The sequence below is a fragment of the Aricia agestis genome, chromosome 5 (assembly GCF_905147365.1).
Source record: "Aricia agestis chromosome 5, ilAriAges1.1, whole genome shotgun sequence".
NCBI classification, from domain to species: Eukaryota; Metazoa; Arthropoda; class Insecta; order Lepidoptera; family Lycaenidae; genus Aricia; species Aricia agestis.
In genome coordinates, this window is record NC_056410.1 from 19750573 (window position 1) to 19774852 (window position 24280).

General features: G+C 36.7%; 1 long non-coding RNA gene across 1 annotated transcript; it reads left to right on the plus strand.

Annotated features, from left to right (window-relative positions):
- Positions 1 to 329: 329 nt before the first annotated feature.
- Positions 330 to 23939, plus strand: LOC121727197. Its single transcript, XR_006035623.1, has 3 exons — positions 330 to 660; positions 7474 to 7479; positions 23925 to 23939. It is a non-coding gene; the product is annotated as an uncharacterized LOC121727197 (long non-coding RNA).
- The last annotated feature ends 341 nt before the right edge of the window (positions 23940 to 24280 follow it).

Sequence of the window (24280 nt, forward strand, 5' to 3'; positions counted from 1 at the left end):
AAAATAACACTTATTGTGATATAATTTGGTTAAATGAACTCTCCTAATGATATCTAGCTCTGAAAAAATTTTGCAGGCAGGTTTAATTACCTCCTGTAGAGTGCAACCAAACGTACATTAGGAGTACCTCTATATTGTAGAGCTAAGCTATAATAATTTGTTGGTAGCAGTGACTGGTTCTGTAGTATACTAAATTTTGCACTTCGAATTCTTCCGATCGAACAAGTAAAGTTCGATATAATAGAATGAACATCGAAGGTACGAGAATTAGAAGTTTCAGAGTGCAGAGGCTCTAGCTTTGTATAATATATTTGTGCATCTGACTAAACCAGTGGTTCTTAACCGTTTAGTCATGAGGGACCATTTTACCAAATGTTTATCTAGCCAGGGACCACCCGGTTGGTTTACCTAAACTAAGGGTTTTTTGATAAAGAAAACAAGGACAACTTTAAAATTAGCACAATTTTTTTTATTTGGCAAAAATCTAATAGTTACCGATTTTAATTATTATGTAAATGTGATTTTCGTGACTGCATAGTCCATACTCTTTACTAACTTCTGAGTTCTCACATATTATTAGGATGGCTTCGCGGACCACTTGGAATGCCTCCAGGGACCACCAGTGGTTTGTGGGCCACCGGTTAAGAACCACTGGACTAAGTAAAAGGCAAGAATTTATACTAGGGGTCTACAAGGCCGCACTTAGCTCTCCCAAGATCCCAAAGGATCTTTCTGTAGTCACTTTCATTCAACTTTTTACATGTCAAGTTTACTACTCTTTTTCTGTACTATGTTTCCACACAATTTCTTCCGAAACGCTAATAAGGTTAACTAATAGATGAAAAAAATAGTGTTATTTACCTGTTAGTGTAACCGGCTACTTTGAATTTCCGAACGTTAATAAAGTCAATTACTTGGAAGGTAACAAAGGCCATAACGAAACCCATAACGTCACGACGCCGTCCCATGGAGATCGTAACGAGGCTTCCTCGTCATAGACTAATATGTAGACGTGACATTACATAGTTACTTGGCCCGCCGGAGTTGGCAGTATCCTAGAGGCAAGTCGCCCCTCTCCAATTCCCGAAGCCGTCTATAGTTTTGCGTTCCACTATCGATTTCGATGATAGACTATCGCTCTACTTATTCATGAACGCTCGTGGGCGAAGAAGTGAAGAAGCAAAATTAAATTGCGTATAAGCCAATATATCTGTCGAATGTAGACATTAAATAAATAATTAAAAGTATCCTTAGAATCAAAATATCGACTAAAATAATCGATCTCTAACAATACGCCTACTTCCGGTCACATTGTCGCGTCTGCGCTACTCTATGCGGAGGGCGACGAGAGGCGCGCGCGCAGGTCGCGGGTCAACGACCGGCCCGTTACGCGCCTTACGTAACGCGAGCTTTCGCGACCGCCCCGTGCTAATTGGGGCGATCCTCCCGCCATCATCATCAGCCCCGTGCTAATTGGGGCGATCCTCCCGCCATCATCATCAGCTCCATGCTAATTGGGGCGATCCTCCCGCCATCATCATCAACTCCGTGCTAATTGGGGCGATCCTCCCGCCATCATCATCAGCTCCGTGCTAATTGGGGCGATCCTCCCGCCATCATCATCAGCCCCGTGTTAATTGGGGCGATCCTCCCGTCATCATCATCATCAACAGCCCCGTGCTAATTGGGGTCATCCTCTAGTCATCATCATCATCATCATCAGCACCGTGCTAATTTAGCGATTCTCCCGCCAACATCATCAGCCCCGTGCTAATTGGGGCGTTTCTCCCGCCATAATCATCAGAACCGTGTTAGTTGGGGCGATCCTCCCGCCAACATCATCAGCCCCGTGCTATTTGGGGCGTTTCTCCCGCCATCATCATCAGAACCGTATTAGTTGGGGCGATCCTCCCGCCATCCTTCCGCCAAAGGGACAATCCTTCGGCCATATAAGCACTCAGCAGTCAGCATATCGACCTCCCCCTATTACACTCCAAACCTATTTTTACCATCTTCAATACATCTACCTTCTCGTGCTAATATTCTCATCATCGTCAGCAATTACCGCCCCGTTGTAATTTGACGAGGGCCGGGGCCATCCTCCTGAGGCCCGTCATAATCAGTACATCGACAGCCCCCCATTACCCCTAAACCTGTTTCTATCACCATTAACACATCCACCGCCCCCTTCTTTGTAGCTCGACAAGCATTCACGCCCTAACTTTATAAAAAGAACAAAATACAACCTGATGTCTACATTTAGAAAAAAATGTTATGACAATTCTTAATTATTAGTAAAACAATCATTATTGTATTACATTTATGTGCAATTATAAGTTAATTGGTTTTTAAGCTCTGCATTGAAAAACATTGCACGGTGCACCGCCTATGTTTTATGCAAGTGAAGATGCTAACATAAAAACATAGGCAAAATAACAGTATTCATTACAAAGTGTTATGTATGTACTGTAGATAACGAACTAAATATACATAGCCTAAGTGCAATAAGTAATAAAAATTAAACAATTAATCTAACACCACAAATTAACATTCCTACTCATTGTACAATTACAACAACAAAATAGTTTGCTGTTCACACCTTCTTATTGCTTTTTTATGCAAATCTTGATATTAGTACGTAAGATATTAAGTAGGTATATACTGTAATTGAGAAATTATGTTAATATATATATTGTTACAATTTATGACATAATGATACTTATTATGATAAGCGATACTTAGCACTACATTATTGCATGTTATTAGTGATATTTATTACTTTAATAGCGCTTTAATTTATTGTATTGCTAATTAATTGCTAATAACCACATTGACTTCTCCACTCAACTTTGCACTCGTGTTTTGACTTTTCAATTTTTGAATTCCAATATGAAGAGTGAAGACAGATATTTCTTGCACCTTTGTTACATATCACAGCATCAATTTTTCATGGGAACTCTACATATCATTTTGAATATAAAAACTAACTAATGTGCTTTTTTTGAATTCAAAGTATTTACACATTGAGTTCTGACTAAATTTTAGTGCCTTAAGCGTAAAAAGTAAACAGACAAACGGCTAAAGCAAGTGTGGAGGTCTATAAAAACGGAAAACGCTCGTGTAACCCTATTGTCTTTTCATCAGGCAAATCATCAGCTTATTTGGCTACCGTATTTGAATATTATTACTTTTTGTATTTTTAGTTATGAGATTCGACCCGGTATAATTCTGTCTACTCTGCGGTAAGTAAGAATTTCGTAAAAATATTGTAAAAATCCACAGCAAGTGTAGTCACACATCAACAAAGTCTCCCCCTGCCAAAAGACACATATTATGTAAAAATCTAAAGCACTCACTTCAATCAATAGTATGATTTGGGATTGGCGCACGGGATCATCCACCTTACCACCCCCGAATAAGGTGTACGTTTTTTTATGTTTTTTTACAATATCTTGTTCAATTTTCGCTCTTATCTCAAAGCGAAAAACCAACCGTCTGCGCTCTAGGGACGAGGAAGAGTTAGGTCTTTTTGTGAATATAAAAATGAGGCCCCCTTCGCGGCTTCATTGTATCAGATATTGATCCCAGTAATAGTTTCCCGGGTCATCTTAATATGGGGTACAATAAACATTATTGATAGGCCTTTGTTTACAACTTCAACAGGATTTAGCGCGAGGTTAGGTCATTTTTAGTTAGATAGAAGAGAAGGTATCCCGAGAACCTAGATATTTAGGTGCAAAATATTACTTTAGAAACAACCTATTATTCCGTGACAGATGACGTCCGCAACTCCGTTGCGTCAAAATTACTTTATCGCGCCGGAACCGTACATTTTTCCGGGATAAAAAGTCCTATGTCCTTTCCCGGGACTCAATGTATATCTGTACCAAATTTCAACAAAATCCGTTCAGCAGTTTGGGAGTGAAGAGGTAACAGAGAGAGAGATACACAGGCAAAAAGACATGCAGACAGACAGACACACTTTGGCATTTTTAATTTTAGTATGGATTCAACAATCACTTGTAATATTTTTATAGACGAAGTCGCGGGCAACAGCTAGTCTATCTATAAAGGAAGGAAGAGAGCACTTTCCGAATATTGTAATGAAATCGCCGAGTTATCGTGGTGTGCCGTGTGAAGCGTCCATAGATATTATTATTATTATTTTGAAGGGTAGTGGACTCGTAGCAGGTAAAAGGTCACCCATTTCAGCTGTACAGACCTATGCAATGGGGTAAATATATACCCCACAGTGTTATTTAATATATAAGTATGTAGTTTTTTATATAAAAATATGTAGTTGTTTTGCTATCCTTAAAAATTAATTTTGTCTATATTTACATAACTCAGGCCATATGAGTATTTTTTAATCTAACAAATAAGTTGCCAGCATTCAAGAAGACGAAGCTTTTGAAGGAGAACCAGATTTGAAGAAGAACCAGAGGGTTTCATGCCCAATTATTATAAGACGCGCCGTCAGCCCACAGAAATCATGAAACTGACACTGAAACGGAGCTGGAAGGTGATAAAGTATAAAAAATAGAAGAAGTACATAGACTTGAATAAGAAGTATATAGAAGAAGAATATTTCAAGCTTGGGAGGAGTCGCAGGATGCTCTAGGAGTGTTTTGCGATCTCTCCAAAGCCTTCGATTGTGTGGATCATGCTACATTGATCAGGAAATTGCGCCACCATGGTATAAAGGACTCAGCTCTCAGCCTTTTGACTTCTTACCTTATAAACGGAACTCGGGGACTGGGAAGGATTGAGGTAAACTGTTACAGGTCCAATGGAACCAAAATAGAATTAGATGTCCCACAGGGATCTATTTTGGGCCCATTTCTTTTTCTCATCTATATAAATGACTTACCTTGATAAGGATTATGATAATGAGATAGTACTTTTTGCTGAAGACGCTTCACTTATTTTTAAAGTGAAGCGACAACAATCAAACTATGACGAGGTAAACACTAAACAGTGCTCTCCCAAGTATATTGGGCTAATGTTAACAACATACTTTTAAATTTCAATAAAACTAAATGTATAAAGTTTACCTTGCCCAATGTAAGGCAAATCCAAACCGATGTACTATTAAATGATGAGAAGATGAATTTGATAGATACTACTGTATTCTTAGGCATTACACTTGATAGTAAATTACAAAAGGGTCCTCATATTGCTAATCTTGCAGGTAGGCAAAAATTAGAGACATTTCTGATGAAGCCACGGCACGATTAATCATAAGAATCCTTTTATGGGGAAACGCTGCCGTGTAAATTTTATGAAAATTGTATTAATACAATATTTGTACTGCAGAAGCGAGCCATACGTTCTTTTTATAAAATGTCTCCTTTTGAATCTCTGAGAGATAAATTTAAAGAAATTGGTATAGTAACTGTAACTGTGAACTCAATACATTTTGGATAATGTAATATCCAAATAAAAACAAGAAAAAATGTTAGAAAAAATATAAGTGAATTTAAAGCTAAAAGTGACATTCACAGTAGGAACACGAGAAACAAGCACAAGCTAGACTTGCCGGTGAATAGACTTAGTAAAGTCAGTAAATCTTTTAAAGGTCAACATATACGCCTTCACAATAAAATCCCAGAAAACGTTCAATTTAAAAAAGTAGTCAAGGAACGTTTGTGTGCCAAAGCCTAAATAAGGTCAGTGATTTCATAAATGATGGTACATTCTGGGAGTAGAATGGCTGCTTGCAAGGTTGCTTCTATATATTTTAATAAATTAATAGGTACTTACTAAGTTTTAATTTACAATTATGTTACTATTACCTGTTTTTATTAATTGTATTATATTAAGTTTATACGTGACATTGTAATTTTTGTAACATACGGTCTGTAAGCCATAACATCGCTTTACTTGTTGATTGCTTTTTGTTTATTTATAGATTTATAATTTGCTAGTCTAACGTAAATTAATCATAAATATTGTAATTTTTCAACCATTACCTTATTTTATCATGTTTTTATTTGGGGTAAAATTTTACTCCACGGTGTTAGTTATGTAACGAAAATTCACTATTTTAGTAAGTGAGGGTTAAATTAGCAACGATTTTATGCCAATAGCTTTAATAGTTCCTACATGATAACAAAGTGTTTCATATAATAGAGTAAAGGTGCTTAGGCACTTTTGTATATAACAGCAGATATTTTCAGTAGGAAAGTTGCTGCGTCAGAAAAAAATGCTTAAATACAAAAGTGGGTTCGGTAGTCCCAAAACGGAATGAATTTTCTCTCTATATATTATAAGGCTATAATATATATTATAAGGCTTCTAAAATCTAACATAATATTATGATATTATGAGCATAATATATTATGAGTGTACACGTTCGCGTGGAAGGTCGCCACGCATACAATCTGTCTCCACACCTGGCGCAGTTGCGTGATCGCGTAAAAATATGAAACGTTACCGTCCGACCAAGGCCGAGTAATCTACGTAATTGATTTAACGGCATTCAGGGTTCCGCAGATTTGAACTAGATTGTTTGGAGAAGAGTCTTACTAGAGAGATTGACGATGGTGTGATAAACGCAACCGTACGCATCAGTAGTGGGTTCGATCAGCTAAGATCGAGAATATCGATCGAGGATCGGGCTGATCACCTGATTCGGATCGGATTGATCCATGCGTCAGATGAGCATCTGTCGGTCCTCCGCTTGATCTCTCGCCAGTTGGGTCGGTCATCCGCCCACTCTTGTGTATTGGTCACAGACTTGGGCACTAAAATTACTCCTGTGTAGATAGTGTGATGATAGTCGTTGCGCCTTATTGTAGCTAGCTACGACTACAAGGTGATGAAAATTTCAACCCATATACTTTGATCAAAACTACGCACAAATTATGAATAACTCTAACTATATTTGCGACTAAATCAATGTCGTTACTCAAATGGCTCCATTAAAAAGGAATTATTCACAATTTAATTAACAAACTAACGAGAAACTTTAGACAGTCGAATCCTCTTTAGAGAGATTATAAAGCCTCAAGCACTGATGTTGAGGAATGTGAATAAATGTTAAATATTTATGAACGATTTACACCACGTCAATCAGATATCACCGCTCGTGAGAACTAGTGTTACGGACTGTACTCTGGTGGGATTTTAACTTGAAAGTTGGGACTCGAGGAATGTTATTTAATTTTTGGTTAGTAGATCTTTATGTGGACATTTTTGTGTGTTTCTAGATGTTCCGCTCGGCTCCCCAAGCGTATGCAAGAAATTTTACGGGAACCGTACATTTTCCCGCAAAATTGTAAACTATATCATTTCCGGTGATCTACTCCTTAATTGTGCTAAATTATACAGATTACTGTGTTAAAAAAAACTCTTCATCTACAGCTATACTATTAATATTTAATACTATAATTTTTGTTGATACATTTCGACCATATTATTACTCAATCTGGTTTCCATTCCATTCCATCCATCCATGCCATTATTTCTCAGTGCGTTGTCAGTTGTTGTACAAGCTTCCATATTATGTATCCACTATCCCTACAATATATTTACATGAATAATAACATTATTATACATGTAAATATAGTGTAGGATGATCATCCAATAATACTGCAATTATCTTCGGCAGTGACGCAGTATCGTAGCAATATCGCGGCCTTTCGCTGCACATCTGAGCGTTATGGGGACCCACCCCATACATAATATTGGGAGATGCACCGGTCGAAAAGGTTCAATTTTATCGATTTTCCTGATTGAGTTACCCATGTACGGCATACATCAGTACTTACTTTTGCGGATTTGAGTCATAGTATATAGGATTAAGCTTTAAATTCGCAGTTTGTAGTCCCATTATTTTGATAAGCAGGTTTGCCAAGTTGCATTCGATAATTTCGACTGTGAAGTGCTCTTTCATAATGTGGGGCATTTGATATCATAAAAATCTAAGCGCTAAACGATGTACCCTGCCAGACTTCTTATTCTCGATCATCAGAAATCAGAATGTCATGTGTCTTTGATTAATTTCTTGGAATGTTCATCCTACATAGAAGGATCTCAACAAACAATGTATTTACAATATCCCATAATTCTAACCTGACAAACACTTGTCCGTACATCAACGTCAATATCATAACCCCTCGTACATAGGGCACATTTAGTACCTATCTGCTAGGTTAGGGTCGTCAAAATCATCTGTGCGTCCAGAAATCGTCCCCTTTCAATCTCCATCGTAATAAATAAAGGGGAACAAAGAGGGAACATTCGGCAGTGATACACGCGTATTGCGGTCCCATTATACTTCTTTAGGGATTTTCTGGATTTCCAACGACTGTATGAATTGGATCTGCAACTATATTCACGCCTTTGTATTGAAGCAGCACCGGGTATAGATTGTTAGCATGACTTGTAATATTCATATTGAACCTTGGATCCGATAGTACCTGCTGTATCCAAAGTTGATTTAGTAAAAAGTTTGAAACAAGAACAGTTCAATAAATGAATCCATGCTGAGACTAGCCTTGCCTAATAATATTAACTCTAAAATAATTTTAATTACTCCTCTTATCCAAACACTTGGTCATTTAAAATTTCATACGAATAATACAAACCAGTCAGCTGAAAATAGCGATTCCATGTAAATATTGCAGGACTAAACAAATTGAATGCCGAATAAAAATATACAAAAAAATAAGTTTATCAAACCGTTGTGCAGTTCTAATATGCAAAGGTTCGCCCGATGTTGATTCCATATTCCGATACATAAAAATACAACCAAAAAAATATTCAGAGAGCAGTGAGCAGATATGACAAGTCTAAATACATATTAATATATCGTTCACATTGTTGTCAATGTTAAATCGAATTATGATTCTAAAGGAGGATGGAAAGTCTTGACTAGAAATGAACTATGGAAATTGTGTGGGAACAATCAGAGATATTTAATCAAAAAGACACGTAATAGATACGAATAACGAGTAACATAATAATAATCGAAAAACTAATGTCAACTAAATAAATAAAAAAAGGATTTTCTTTAATGATTTTTGTAAATCAAAGAAGCAGAACTTACAGCAAACCTCAAACTCGACCGCTGTTTTTCTTACCATTTATTGGCAATTTTAAATCCACGAGGGTGATATTATTACCGATAAATAATACAGAGGTAAGTACAATCTCCCTCCCGGAATGATAAATATTCTTTGCCATAAAAGGTAACTGGATTACAGCGCGCATAGTGTATCGGCGATATATCGTTTCGATTGAGCTTTTGGCGTATCATTCGCGGAATTATGCCCTCCGTCCTCCGGCCCTGCGAGGGGCGCTCCCTCGACACCCTCGGACGTCACTATCTTTTATTATATTTGTCAATTTACTCCGCTTTGATACGCGAATGTTCGATTGATTCGTCCTTTAAATGTTGGTCGATAGTTTATGGTGGATTTGTTGTACATATTTTGTTACTGTAATTTTTTATATTTGTTATTTGGCTCATTAGCAAATTAAATCTTTAATATTGAGTAATGATTTAATTTGTAAAATAAAATAAGTTTCATGGACGTGTAATCTACAAACCCACAGGCCGATTTACAAAACATCTTCCTCGTTAAACGCCTGGTGCTGTAAACTGATTTAACATTTGTATTTAGATTTAGTCTGTCTAAAAATCCCATCTGATTTTAATTATTTATCGACAAAGATAAAGTAAGTAAGTAATTCATCGAAAAAGATAAAGTCAGCGCTTCACTTTTATAATTTCCATTTCCATGCAAAATTTCAAGACTGAACCCATTAATTTACCGTTTTACTATACAGCTGCTGGCGTCTAGTCGGATGACTTGTATAAAACCATTGTTTTTAATTAATTGTCGGGATTTTATTTAAGATTCACCCCCACCGTCATCCCCGCGGGGGTTGTCATCGGACTCGATGCAAATATACCCGGTGATTCTGTTGTGGATTACAATTTTGCTAATTTGTGTCTTATCATTGCATTATATTTAAAAGTTTCGTATTGGATGTGTTTTTATTTTGTTTCTTTCATTTGCTAGATTTGTTAGCATAGGTACTGTCTGATTTAATTAAGAAAAACTTGGAAATTATGATACCAAATAAAATTGTTTCGGTTTTCAAAGAGTAATAACTTATAGCCTCTATTGTAACGTTCATTCGAAATATCAAGATGAATGTATTAATGTGTACATATTGATATTTAACCCATCAATCCCCAAGCGGCAGCCAGCTGCCGCATGACAATTGAAAATCTATGGTGTCTGCGATACCCACGATGGAGGTGCTACTTCTAAAATTTACTGGATTTAAATGCTATTATTTGATTCTCTATCCTAATGTGACCTAAGTGCAGGCGGATGGCGGGCTGGGAGGCTAACAGTCCGTCAATAAGTTGCGCCTCGGATCGGTCAGGGTTAGTAATTGACGGGGGCGAGGAGATCTTACGCATGCAGGGTTGACACTACACTACTTTGTTCATCAATATTTTAATAAAACGTAGCCATTTCTTAATTTCTATTTGTGACAGAAGTAAGAGAAGATGTTAATTACATAAATAAGTTTGTAGAAAACCTTTTCAGGCATGTATTATTAAATGAAAATAATTTATATTATATCAGTAAAGATAAATAATAATAATAGTGAGAGAAATTCAACGTATCAGTAGAAAATGTAAGTATCAATAATATCAAAAGATTATTTCTGCCACATTAGAAGTCATTGACAGCGATCATCCTAAAAACAATCGCTATATTATCCGAGCATCGATTACAACACAAAAACAGGTGCGTCGGCAACCCTAAGCAAACATCGGGCAGTTACACCGCTCCTTCCCCTAAAACATTGTCATCTGAATTTGTGCGGGAGTAAATAAGAGTCCCGGGGAGTCCCGGGGAGTAATGGCGGCAGATTTATAGATTTTCCCCGATGCCCCGCCGGGCCGGGATTAAATTACGTAGCCGTATTGGCCGGGAGTATTAGCGCTACCATTTGTTTCGCCACTTGCCTTCCAAACTTTTGCAAACTTTGAATTTGCCAATGGTTACAGACTGTTAGTTTAAAGAATGGTCTTTTAAAGTTTATAGTATCCGGAATGTGAAAGCATGGTCGTATACAAACAGATCTTGATTCATCCGTTAGAATATAAAAACGCTTATTAGAAAATGCAAGAATTTCTACGTAGCTTAAACCTTTGTGATCGTTTCAAAACACTTACCACCGATCAGACAGACGGAAAACGCAAAGAAAATAAAAACTAACATGGGGAAATATGTAAAATGAAAAACATTTGAAGATCAGTCTGCAAAACTCATACGCGTCAAGTGCGGGTGGTAAAATCAAAAGCACACTAGTGTCATGCGCTACAGTTTTCTTCTGTTTGTCCCCTCCGGGGTTAACCCTTCGTGGGGTGGTGATTTTTAAAATCCCCGTCGCACGCTCAAGAGCCGTTTTTCGGTCGGTAGCCAGAATTGGCTTTGCCGCTATTTCTTTTAAATTCAAAAATTCCAAATCCCGTATTTTTTGTATTCTTAGTTTTTTGTTTACCGTAGATTAAATACTGAATGTAACTTTAAACATCACTTTTGATATATATTTGCTATATCCATCTTTTCGTTACGTTACTATTAGCAAAAGTGAAAATTAGCCACCTCTGCGTTATTTTGTCATACTTCTTACAGCATTGTGTTGGTGTTTGAGACGGAATAATGTCCCTATCAATATTAAGCACACCGCACCCCTCATATCTCAGGGCTGTAATAATATCATGCGTCGCTCGAAATATACATTTTTTACCAATATTTTTGAGCGATGCTTATTTGAAAATGTTGGCTTATTGATGTGCTTAGGGTGATTCTAGGTGTTTGTTTACATGAATAAGATAGAAGAATTGCAAATAAATATCGTCTGCGATATCAAGCTTATTTGATAAATTTGGAAACCTTTAGACGCATTCCTAAGTCTCCGTATCTCAATCAATCACCGAACCTCGACAATCATTAACCGATGTTTACCTTATCCTAATTCATCGCCATCAGCGAAGTACCAAAAAACTCTTTGAAGGATAATAAGAGTGCCTGTCGCTACAAGTTCAGAAACATCAATCATTTACAATTACTGTAAACGGTCGAATGTACCGGCAGACTCGGCCGCATTGTGAAGGTACTCAACTGACAGTGGACAAATAACAAAACTAGGTTAATCTTTTACCACCCGCCGAAGCGGAGGGTTGAGTGCCACCCCGCCGCCGTCCCTCTCCGCAGTATCGTATCGAACGAGGACGGAAAATTTTCAGTGAAATACATATTGTAGGCTCCACGAGATGACTTGCACCTTATCGTGCAGAGCCAAGGATCACTTTGCAGTGGTCGTCCATTTCAGGAATCCAAAAACGATTTTCACTGAGCACCTAAAAATCTGAGCTTTATATTGACGAGTATTGAGTTGTTTTTTGCAGGCAGTTTTATTGGATATTCAGTACAATATTCATGTATTTGTTCCATCATGCCTATACAGATGAAAATACCATAAAAAGTTTGTACTTGTTTCGCGTATGATTCCGGCGGGCGGCAGATATTACACGAAAGTCAGGGCCAAATTTAGATACCCCTTTGTTTGTTTCGATGTTCATTCGAGGTTTGTACACAAAATATATCATCGTGAGGTTTAACTTTTTCTGTAATTTAATTCTACTTATCTTTCGTTACTCACCCACTGACATTGGGAGCTTATAATTACGGGACCCTAATTTTCGCAATAATGATAAATACAAAGGAGTAAATAAACAAAACGAACTCGTTGCAGACATGGAAATTTAACTTCTAAACACAAACATAACACGCGCTAAAGTTAAACAAAAACTCAAGACGCGTATCAAATGATTTATAACGCATCCGCAGGATCCCGAACTAAACGATTCCCACTCGTCTAGACCATCGAAATTACCACCAGAACTGGAACAAATTCGAATAATAAAAAGCTAAAATTCCACAAACGATATCGGCTGGGCCATATTGAAATATTAAAATACGCTTCAACCTATAATTTGATTAAATTCGACGTAAAAAAGAAAGGGTTTTGGATCAAATGGATCATTAAGATCGGGCCGGTAATGATCGGGCGCGGCGAGCGTTTTGTTTCTCGTATTAGTTCTGTTAATTCAGGTACCATTATTAACTCTGATCTGCCGCAGTACGTTTGGGTAAAAAGGAGAAAAATATCTTGGACTTGGCACAGGCTTTCGGCTGCAGCGGATAAGGGGCACTCGGAAAATTTTAAGGCGATAACTTGGCATGTTATTATGGCAAATAATCTCGACTCGGATTCGTCTGTTTTTGCGCATTGTAGGACGTTTTCTTTGTTGTTTGCTGCGATGTTTTTCCTTGACTTCTTGGGAGCTTCACAGATACTCTAGTTTTGTAAGTTAGGCTCTAGAGCCTACTCAAGGAACTAGTTCCTTGACCGTTTTGTACGTCTTGTATGACTTTGACTTCAACAAAAATGTCATCTGACCTTTGTAAATCGTTGTTTTAACAACGATTTACAAAATCTAATTTTGACCTGATGAGAGAATCCTATGTTTAAAAGGGTTCCTAACAAAAAAGCAAAAACAAGGAAGAATTAGTTCAAACCTCAAGGGCTAAAAATAGCAGCAGGAACCTGGAACACGCTTTATAAATAGGCGTTGTTTGAAAATATAGTATATGTGGTGTAGCGCACATATCAAGCTGTAGCCGGTGCCGTGTTACGGTATCATTGGTACAATGTAAAGTAAAAGCAATTTCGAGCGGGGACTGCTGGCCGCCTGCCAGTGGAAATAAGCTCGCTAGTGCTCCGTGAGACTGCCGATACATACATACACTCCGTTCGCCTAATTTATGAAATCTTTTATATTTTGTTCAAACACTAAACTCTCTCAAACTCGAAATTCATCTTCGTTCAAATGAATCGAAACGCGCGTAAATCATGCTACTTATTAAGAGATTCGTCTTGGACGATTTCCACGCTGTCACGTATTATTTGTTTGTCCGTGTTATTTATCTCGGCTCTGTATCACAGAAAAGGATTTAGATAAAAGTTCTGGCGGGGATCCAAGCACCGGCCTTTGACATACAATTACTTATTAGAGTATAAACGTATTTCATTATTAATATTAGTTCATATTTTTCGTCATTTGTTTTCCTCTTTTATGTATATTATCGCAATAAAGTAACATCTCGCAGATATAATCTATCCTCTCGTAGACGCTGGAAAAACAACTACATAATATAATCTTAATAGTACTCTACGCGTAGTTCCGATTTTTAATCTACTTACTTGAGTAGCTTATTAGTACCGTTTTTTTTTCAAATCCCTAGTAATTATTTAATTTTCTTATGCTTAGCTTTCTAAGTATGTTTATTTATTTATATTACTAACCTTATTCTTATAAACCTTAAGATGACATCAGATATGCGAAGAGCCTATTATCTTTCCTCTTATCTAGTTGACAATATTTATTTGTAAACGTCTCGTAACGCCCTCTGTTGCTGCACTCACGTAAACTGAGTTCCCGCAAGTCGAACGCAGATTACCGGTATTAATTAAAATATTTGGCAAGAACACTAAACGTTTTGTATACAAACCTAATTTTAACTGACATTGGATTTGTTTTGTTAAAGGACGGCGTTTCGCAACTGCAACCGAAATTAATTTACACTACTAATGCATGCAACGGAGTAAAGAGTTTCGGCAAAATCAATTTGGGGCCAGAACATTGGCGTGGGGCCAGGCCGACCACGACCGCGTTATACACAATATATTTAATCAATCATATTATTTATCATTTATTACCGTTTACGAAGCGATTTATCAAAGAATTCAAAAACGATAATTCAAATTTTACGTTCAGTTAAACTTTTACTGTCAGCATCTTCTACGTTTTTCGAGTTCTACTATACTTATTTAAGTAATGATTTAAAAAAATATTTTTTCCGTCTTTGCAAATTTTAGTTTATTTTAAACTTTGCATTCGTTTCATCCAAAACTTTGAATAAATTGGATGAAAATTTTCGAAATCGTTCCCATCGCATTTTAATTTGAGAATTTCGAATGCGTTTATCATATTATTTGCAAAACAGGATAATGAATCAAGATTTCAATGGTATTCGAGATGAACGTCTGAATAACCTTCCGTGCGATATGCGTGCTCCTGTGGAAGCCAAGGGCGACGATTATAATAAAATTCATCCCTCTAGCAATGTATCAATTTATTCGAAAACATTTTTATGATCATTTGCATACAAATTCTTTAATTGCTTGTGAAAATACGTTACTGTTGGGTGGTTATAATTATCTGCTAGTGAATATATTTTTCATCTTCGTGATTTTTGTGATGAACCAATTTGCCACTACATAAATATCAAAATTATATAATTTTAAATAAGTAAGTACATAATATAACGATGGTATATATAATCCTAATATTATATTATGTTCTAAAAATATTTATACTTACTCTATACTTTTTTATGACGGTAGTAAGACACAATCACTAAAAAAATTGCTAGTAAAGCCTATTAACTTATAGCAAAATCAATTCTTGTTTTAAACGTGCAATTATCACTTTCGTCATGAACTGTAAACGTTTTCCTCGACGGTTATTTAATCGGTGCAATTTCAGTCGATATATCGAATCGAATCGTTCCGCCACTTTACTGTTTTATTTTTGTATTGTTTGCGTCTGCTTGATTCCTACAGATGTATAATGTGGCACGTGCCATTTAGTTCTGTTAGGTACATTTAACGTAAACAGAAAATCATCTTGAAGTCTATATTATTGTTTAAACATCACGAATATCGTCTTCATTTTTGTTAGATCCAAGTGTATATTTTGTATGATACTTTGATGATGATTTGACAACACTATCATTTGGCTACCGACCTGTATTTGAATAAACTCTTGTACACATGCGTGATTAAATGCATTACATAGGTCTACTTCCTCTACGTTGTTAGATCCAAAGGCATCATTTCAAATGTTAACCTGCTCCAGGTTATCGCTTGTATTTCGCACACAGAGCGTCACCTATCGGCGTTCTCTGCGCTCGTATCGGATAAATATTAATAAAGCAGTCGGCCTCGATTCTGGGAAGCTGTGAGGATCTTATTATAACCGCAATAGCACCTATAATTAGCACATCCGAATTGCGCGCCGGCACGAGTCGATCCAGCGCTGGCGATCGATTTAAAATTATTCCTGACGCGTTCCCGACTTGTTATGTTTGTTGAATTTTGCTTGGTCATATTATAGGTGAAAACATCATAGCGATGCAAAGGTTATGTGCGCACGGTCGCATTCACACCACTATATTTACTCTGCCTCATAGGTACTTATGAGTAGGCTTAATATAACTTTGACTGCACTACTTTTTGACTAAATTATTTTACGTAAACAATTACTTTTGTAAGAGTAATTTAAGTAAATCCATTTGTTTTATGTGGAAACAATACGTGCCAAGGTTGCCTCCCTAGACTGATGGTGACATCAAAGGCGATGATGATATTGACAAGGAAAATTCCTGTAATTGCCACAAGGCGTTAGTGGATTGGATTTCGCAGAAGTTTAGTGGTTAAACAAACGAATTACTGCTACTTATTGCCTTCGGTTCTCGATCACAGATGTTTGGATCTGCTTAAAAATTGTCAAATTTAGTTCGATTTATCAAATTATTTTTGTCGTTTTTGGGATGCTTTCGATAAGCTTGAAGTTGAGCGCAATTGTCATTATCAAATATCCCATATTTGGTTAATGACACACAGTTATACAAGTAGTAGAGTGTGCAGAAATTATATAAATGATAAATTAAAAGTCTCTGACGTAAATGAAAGCAATATGGGGTAATGCTGGGGTAATAACAGTTTCACCTTTCTACTACTGTAATTTTAATCTAAATCTGTGTTTTGATCCACGCATGATCGCTAGACGTAGACCAGTCAAAACACTTGCTGGAGTCATGAAACAAAAGGATGAGTCAGCGATCAACGACCTGGCTCCAGGGTGATCTTCCGAACCCCAATTGTCGACAGTGACGAAAATAACGTTCCCCCACTCCAATTAATTTATTTTTATATAGATTGTTTTTAACGAAATGTTACTTGTGTCGTTTGGAAACCGTCCAGACGGAGAGTCTGTAGTTCCTTGTTCTGTATTTTCCGTTACGGCAAATATACTAGATGCTCGTTTGCTCGCATCTAGCATAAAAATTTAAGTGTTTTATTCTTCAGGTGATGTATTGGTTTTCAGGTTTAAAGAACAGGGTATTAAGGATAATAGAATTTGAACTTGTATATATACTTTATTTTTTGGTTACGATCATTTAACAAATAAAATTTGTTATGGTTTTTTAAGACTTTTTTTGCATTTTCAGGGTTATTCGTTTCTTAGGCTGTGCCTACAGCAGTTTCAATAGATAATATTATAGTCATTACTCATTAGCAATAAAAACTATAATTCCCATATAATATAGCGAAGTTTGTATGAAGTGTTCTAGTAATAAATATCAAAGTATTGTCACGAGAGGATTGTAGCACTTTGAATGCTAAACTCGTAGTGAACTACAAACACAGGCCACCGGGAGGACGGGAGGGCCCCGAAAGGGCTCGGGAGTGAGGCAGGGGGCATCCACGGCCCCCTCCCACCGGCACCGTGGGAAACTACGTCCAACCCGACCGACGCGAAACGTCACAACACCCCCAAGCACCATTACACGTGGGGCGACCACCGCCGCTCGGTAGGGCTATACCTGATGGATAACTATTGTATGGCGAGTGTAAATAGTTAAGTGATAATCGTAGCAATGGCAATTAAGGGAAAACACCTCAAATGAACAAGTTATGGAATTAAATCGACATGGTGATGGAATTTTGGTATCAGTTGCACTGCTTAATTTTCAGCTTGTTAATTTCTGTATCAATTGCTTTAGACTTTTCGCTTGATGAGGACTATCGTTGGAAGTAATAAGAATACATAATATTATTCAATTTGTGTTATGACTTATTTTTTTGTTTTTAATAATTTCTACTCATAACTACTAATTACTCTCTCTTCCTTCATTTTATCACAGTGTAGCCTCCATAAAACAGGCGAAGGTTCCAGGTTATATAACAAACAACCTAAAAATATGAATTCTGACGACATCAGTTTGAAGTCGGATCACGGCGCTGATTGTGTTTATGTGTATGTTCATTAGGGTAATGATATTCGCGAATTACGCGCGTGTGTGTGAGTCGAGGTTACACGTAAACCTCGCGTGGCAACAACCGTCGCAGTCACTGTAACCGACCGGTTTGACGTGACCCGCGTGAATCTCTAAACGCGAGGGCGCGGGGGAGGCGGACGGCTCAACTTAGGCTGGACGATGAAGCAGACGTCATTCGCACACACACAACACCTGACCGTGGCATTCCGTGCACACATGCGAGCTGACGCACACATGCACAAGGCACCTTATTAAAACGAGACGCGAATCGACGACTTATCGGGCAATTAGTTGCGGCCGCCGCCAAACATTGTGGCGCGGATTATTGTTTACTGTACATTGCTGATTAACTTAGCTACTTGTCTTCTTAATCAAGGCAATTAATACTTTGAACAAGTAATTAATTTCAGAAACTTTCTTTTATTTATGATAGAGATTTCTTTTGGAAGTTTTTGTTTCTGTTGGTGTTTTGTTTACCTACCAAAAACAGCTTTGTATATTTTCCTATTCTATTATTGTCATTGTTATATATATATTTAAAAATAATTGTTACACAAATTACTTATTTGTTTTATTAATTAACAGTAGTTATTATTTTCCCGCCCAATTTACTCGTGATAGGTGTGTTGAATCAGATAACGTGTTAAATTAAATGATGACATTAATGCTTCACGCAAACTGCTGCGTTTCTACGCTCATTTCCCGAAAAACCTCAACGAATTTTCATACAAAAGCGGCAATGTATGTTTAATATGACGATGATATCGTCGTCCTTTCGCTTATCATGGTACGGGTGCAGTCGGCACGCGCGGGGCGTTCGCAATGCGCAACTGCGGCTGATAAGTGATAACAGCGAATAACTCACTTGTTGTCAACTTTATGCATTACACCGCTCGCACGCAAGATGGCGCTCGTGGATGCATGGAAAATTTTAAATTACTTATAATATGAAATATCACCTATTAAGTCCAAGCGCCGCCAGCAATAAAAGAATTTAACTAATAAAGGTTTAATTTACTTTGATTTCTGTCTCTCTTGTTTTTTTTCGTTATTGACAGCTTTTAGTGTCATCTGAAAATCCATTTTAAAGGCCCGGCCGGCGGAAAACGCATACTTAAACTTAATACGTACCTACTATACGTAAACTACCAGTATTTACTATTAACACAACATAATAACATATTTTGAAAACTCAGTTACCACAAAGCTATCAATTCGTATTATACAATAAAAATCAATAATATGTCTATGTATGAATAATATAACCGTTAACACAGTGTGATCTGTGTTCGCTTGACATTTAGCTGTTTGTATTATAATTTGTTTCTCTATTAGCTTTTTGTGGCAGTGTAATTTACAGTTTAGACCTTTTTAGTTATTCCATTGTATTGGACGAATCTTTTGATGCTAACCTTGCAGCTTGCTATGTTTCAAATTTCAACTTCGTCTCTTATCTACGCAAGTACCTATTAGTTTTTTTTTTTAATGAAATAAGCTCTATATTCATAGAAGTATTTATATTTACAAATCTGGACTCACAAACTAAGCCACACGTCAAAACTAAAACTTAAATTTCGGTGTTTGTTTGTCATAATGAGCATTCAAACAAATAAGTAGGCTTAGTCCAAGGCTCGCGAGGTGTAAATAACAAGTTTACTGTGTGTATGTATGTGTGTATGTGTGTCCGTGCTAGGAATATTCTGTATGCAGAATCTCGCGCGGAGTGCAAGATTGAACATACCTCGTAAAGTCTCCGGTAAGACACCAACACAAATTATTATTTTGCAGACTAGGAATGATAGAGGTGGCAAACATTAAATTATTATTGACTAGCTGTGCCCCGCGGTGTTACCTAGGCTATGAAAAGTACCAATAATAGGGTCAAAATGGTTTATGGTAGTGATGATGATGATGGATGTAATTTGCATAGTACTGCATATTATGCTTTCCGTTCTTAAAACAACGTCGACACTCCCAAACTTGTATCTATAAAGAGTCAGATATTCTCTCAGCACCTCCCGAACCATACATTGTATTGTATACATTGGTGCAAAATCTTACTTGTTAGTACAAATGCTTAGAATTTTGCTCACGAAACCAAAATCACCACAATCATGTTTCTATATAAATTTCGAGAAGTTCCCTCGATTACTTATAGATCCCTTCATCACGTCACCACTTTTATGAATACGGTACCAAATTCGGATGATAACCTATACAACAAGAGAAATATTTTGAAAATCGGTTCACAAACGGCGGAGTAATCATTGAACATAAATAAGAAATTAAAAAAAAACTCTCCAAACAACTTTAAAAAGTAATGAAATAATATTTACTGATTTTAAGTTGAAATAATTCCTAAGTGTAAAGTGATATTTTAGTCCATAATAGTTGTCACGGTGTGTCGGGGGACCTCCAACAGCGATTTTTGCATTTTAAATCGCCAAGTCACTGATTGTATCGATTCGGTTCGCTGTGAACCGAATATTACCCTTAAACTATAATGTTATGACTTACTTACGTGAAATTAAACATCTACATTAGCGTTCCCCTGATACACCTTGACAACAATTATGGACTAAAATATCACTTTACACTTAGGAATTATTTAAACTTAAGTAAGTATAATTTCATTACTTTTTAAAGTTGTTTGGCGGTTTTTTTTTTAATTTCTTAATTTAATTTTATTTCATGCTTTTTAAACTTGTGTACCTAGTGCATAATGATTACTATCAACAGGATCATATTCCAATGAATACCATCTATGAATGTCGCCTCTTGGATGAGGCCGTCAATATGAGTCCAAGCATGAAACCTCCACTTTGGGTTCATATGTAGCTCGGCTCCTAAAGAATCCAGGTGATGCTGCAGCAGCAGCATGCAAATATTTACTGTTTATCGACGTCTTACTAGTTGTCGCAATTAAAATGAGCCCAAACACCATTGCTCGAAGTTGGTGAGGAGTTGGGTATCCTATCAATTACCAGGTGATGTTGCAGCACTAGGTCAATTTTCCATTGATGTATACATATTCATAAATGTCACGAACTGTAATGCAAAATATAAAGCCCACCAAACGACAGCAAGTTGCTAATAGGCCCTGCACGAACCAAATGAACCGCGATTTTCCAGCACTGAGTAGGCTGATGATGATGAACTATAGCTAAGAACACTCTTGATTACGTCAGCTTTCAAACAAAAAAAAACTGTATCAAAATCGGTTTACCCGTTTGGATGCTACGATGCCACAGACAGACACACACACAGATAGACAGACAGAAATACATGTCAAACTTTTATCACCCCTCTATATTTTTGTCGGGGGTTAAAAATAAATCATGTCAAAATCACATTTAGCATTGATTCAGAATAAGTTAGATTTTACTATGGCTTTAGTTAGTAAAAGGGGGAACAAATTGGAAATATTCAATAAATGCACAATTTAGGAAAAAGTAAATTATAAAGGAAAGATTATTAAGTAACTAATAAACTTTACCCTTGTAATTTGGAATTTGTTGATAGTAAAAATATAATCAGTGAAAGTTTTATCCTCAATATAAATGATATCTACTGATAACACAATCAGCTTTATCAGAATAATTGTCAGAGATACTAATCAATAACCGGTATTACATGTACTTATGAAATCAATAAAATCGAAAAGATTGTTATTGAAAGCGTAAGGAATTTCCGTTGTGTCGATGTGTGAAAAAAAGCGACATGATGTTAGTTGCAAACTATAAACATTTTAAAATAAAAGAGTAATTAGGGGGTTCACTTTATTCCAATCCAGTGATGCAATCTAGTGCTGGATTGCTACTGGAATAAAGTAAACGGGTACTAGAATGCACTGGAATGCAATTCATTCACTCCAGTGTCCATTTACATTTTAGACGTGGGAGAGCCATGCTTCGACACGAATGGGCCGGCTCGACCGGATAAATATCACGTTCTCACAGAAAACCGGCGTAAAACAGCGCTTGCGCTGTGTTTTGCCGAGTAAGTGAGTTTACCGGAGGTCCAATCCTCTACTCTATTCCCTTCCCTATCCTCCCCTATTCCCTTCCCTACTGTCCCCTATTCCCTTCCCTTCCCATCCCTACTCTCCCCTATTACCCTATTCCCTCTTAAAAGGCCGACAACGCACCTGCAGCTCTTCTGATGCTGCGAGTGTCCATGGGCGATGAAAGTTGCTTCCCATCAGGTGAGCCGTTTTTTTTTTTTATGAAATAAGGGGGCAAACGAGCAAATGGGTCACCTGATAGAAAGCAACTTCCGTCGCCCTTGGACGGTTTGCTCGTTTGCCCCCTTATTTCATTTAAAAAAATAGCAACAATGCTAATTATATTATTTAGTCATATAAATAAGTAGCGGACAAAACGTCGTGTGCCACATAATATGACATAACGCATTTCTAGCACCATGTCATGTAATGTCATCATGTCATGTCATTTTTATTTCTAACTTCGCCGTCGAAATTATTAAGTTCAACTTGACTACAAGGCCAGTTCTACGATCTTCCTAACTCTCCAGACGCTAGCCTCGCTTACTTTAAAACTAATATGTAAATAGTGCCCGATCGATTTGCAGCATACCAGTCTATACTTTTTAAACTTCCAACCTCAATAATATATTGGACACCTTGACGTAGTGTCCACTGAATTAATAACTTCGTTATAGAAATGTGTTAAATTAAAAAACAGGGAAATTCATTTAATGGCAAAACAACATTTGCGTATAGTCGAAATATAATATAACTTTTTAATGCATGGTTAAAGACCAATAAACCAATAATTAAAACAAATTTGGAAGTAGAGGACGTTGGAGAGACTCCACGACTCCATCGTACTTAAATAGTTATATTGCTATCTTTTATGGGATTTCACAGAAAATAGTAAAACTCAACAGTGCTTCTTAAACTACTAACAAAAACACCATGATACAATGTATCTGTGTAATATATCTATAATGATAGAGCAGGAGTTCCCAAACTTATTTTGTCTACTGCCCACTTTGAGAAAAGATGTTTTAGCGCCCCCCTTGTTTCAATTTAAAATGCATCCAGATGAAATAAATCACCCCCCCAAGACTCTACACAACGCCCCCATTTTTTTTCTGGGTCCCACACCGCCCCTCTTTAGACCTTCAGCGCCCACAAAGGAAATGCTGTTATAGAGGAATGCGAAATACTATGACAACATTGGACAGGAAAGTATTAATCAATAATAATCGAATCATAATATGTCTTAATACCAGCTCGAAAACCTAATATTTATGTAAATGATACCAGCAAATATTATTTGATATTAATAACTTTAGGATTTATCAAGATTATCAGTAGATAAAACGTTTTGCTGCAACAAACAACCATTAACAATGGAAATTCGATACCTTAATATATTGCATGGATATTTGTAACTATCTAAACATTACTCAGTTTCATGTTAAAGTATTTTCTTCTGGGTCAAAATTTGGAGTTAAAATTTTTATTGTTCGCTTTGAGTTTGGATGGGCTTAAGAACTACTGGACTGGTAATAATGAAATTTCTCACAAATAATGAGAAGGCCATAACATAACATAACATAAAAGGTTCTAAGATAAAGTTTCCATTAACAAAGTTCAACAAAATATGTACATACTTATAAAAATTGAATTCCCTCAGACTATAGACACTATAATATGCGATGAATCCTTAGAATTGTGACAATATTTTTATCAAAATAATTATAATAAATCATCATAATATAAGCTTTTTGGCGTCAACATCAAATGTTACAATTAATAAATTCTGAACATATTCCCAGTCAGACATACTGAATATAACAAGAGGTTACGTTAATGGAAAAGGTTAAAAGAAACCACAGCAGCCTGATGCTACTACAATGGTATTAGAATACGTAAGTGGCTCGGCTAGATGCGTGCAATGAACCGGGGTCAGGTGGAATTATCTGGATCCAGTGACTCATGGATTTAGAGATAATAGCTCTATCAAATTAGGAACTTTGATAAGATATTATGTAGTTAGATTAAAATGTTTATGTTCATATGGATT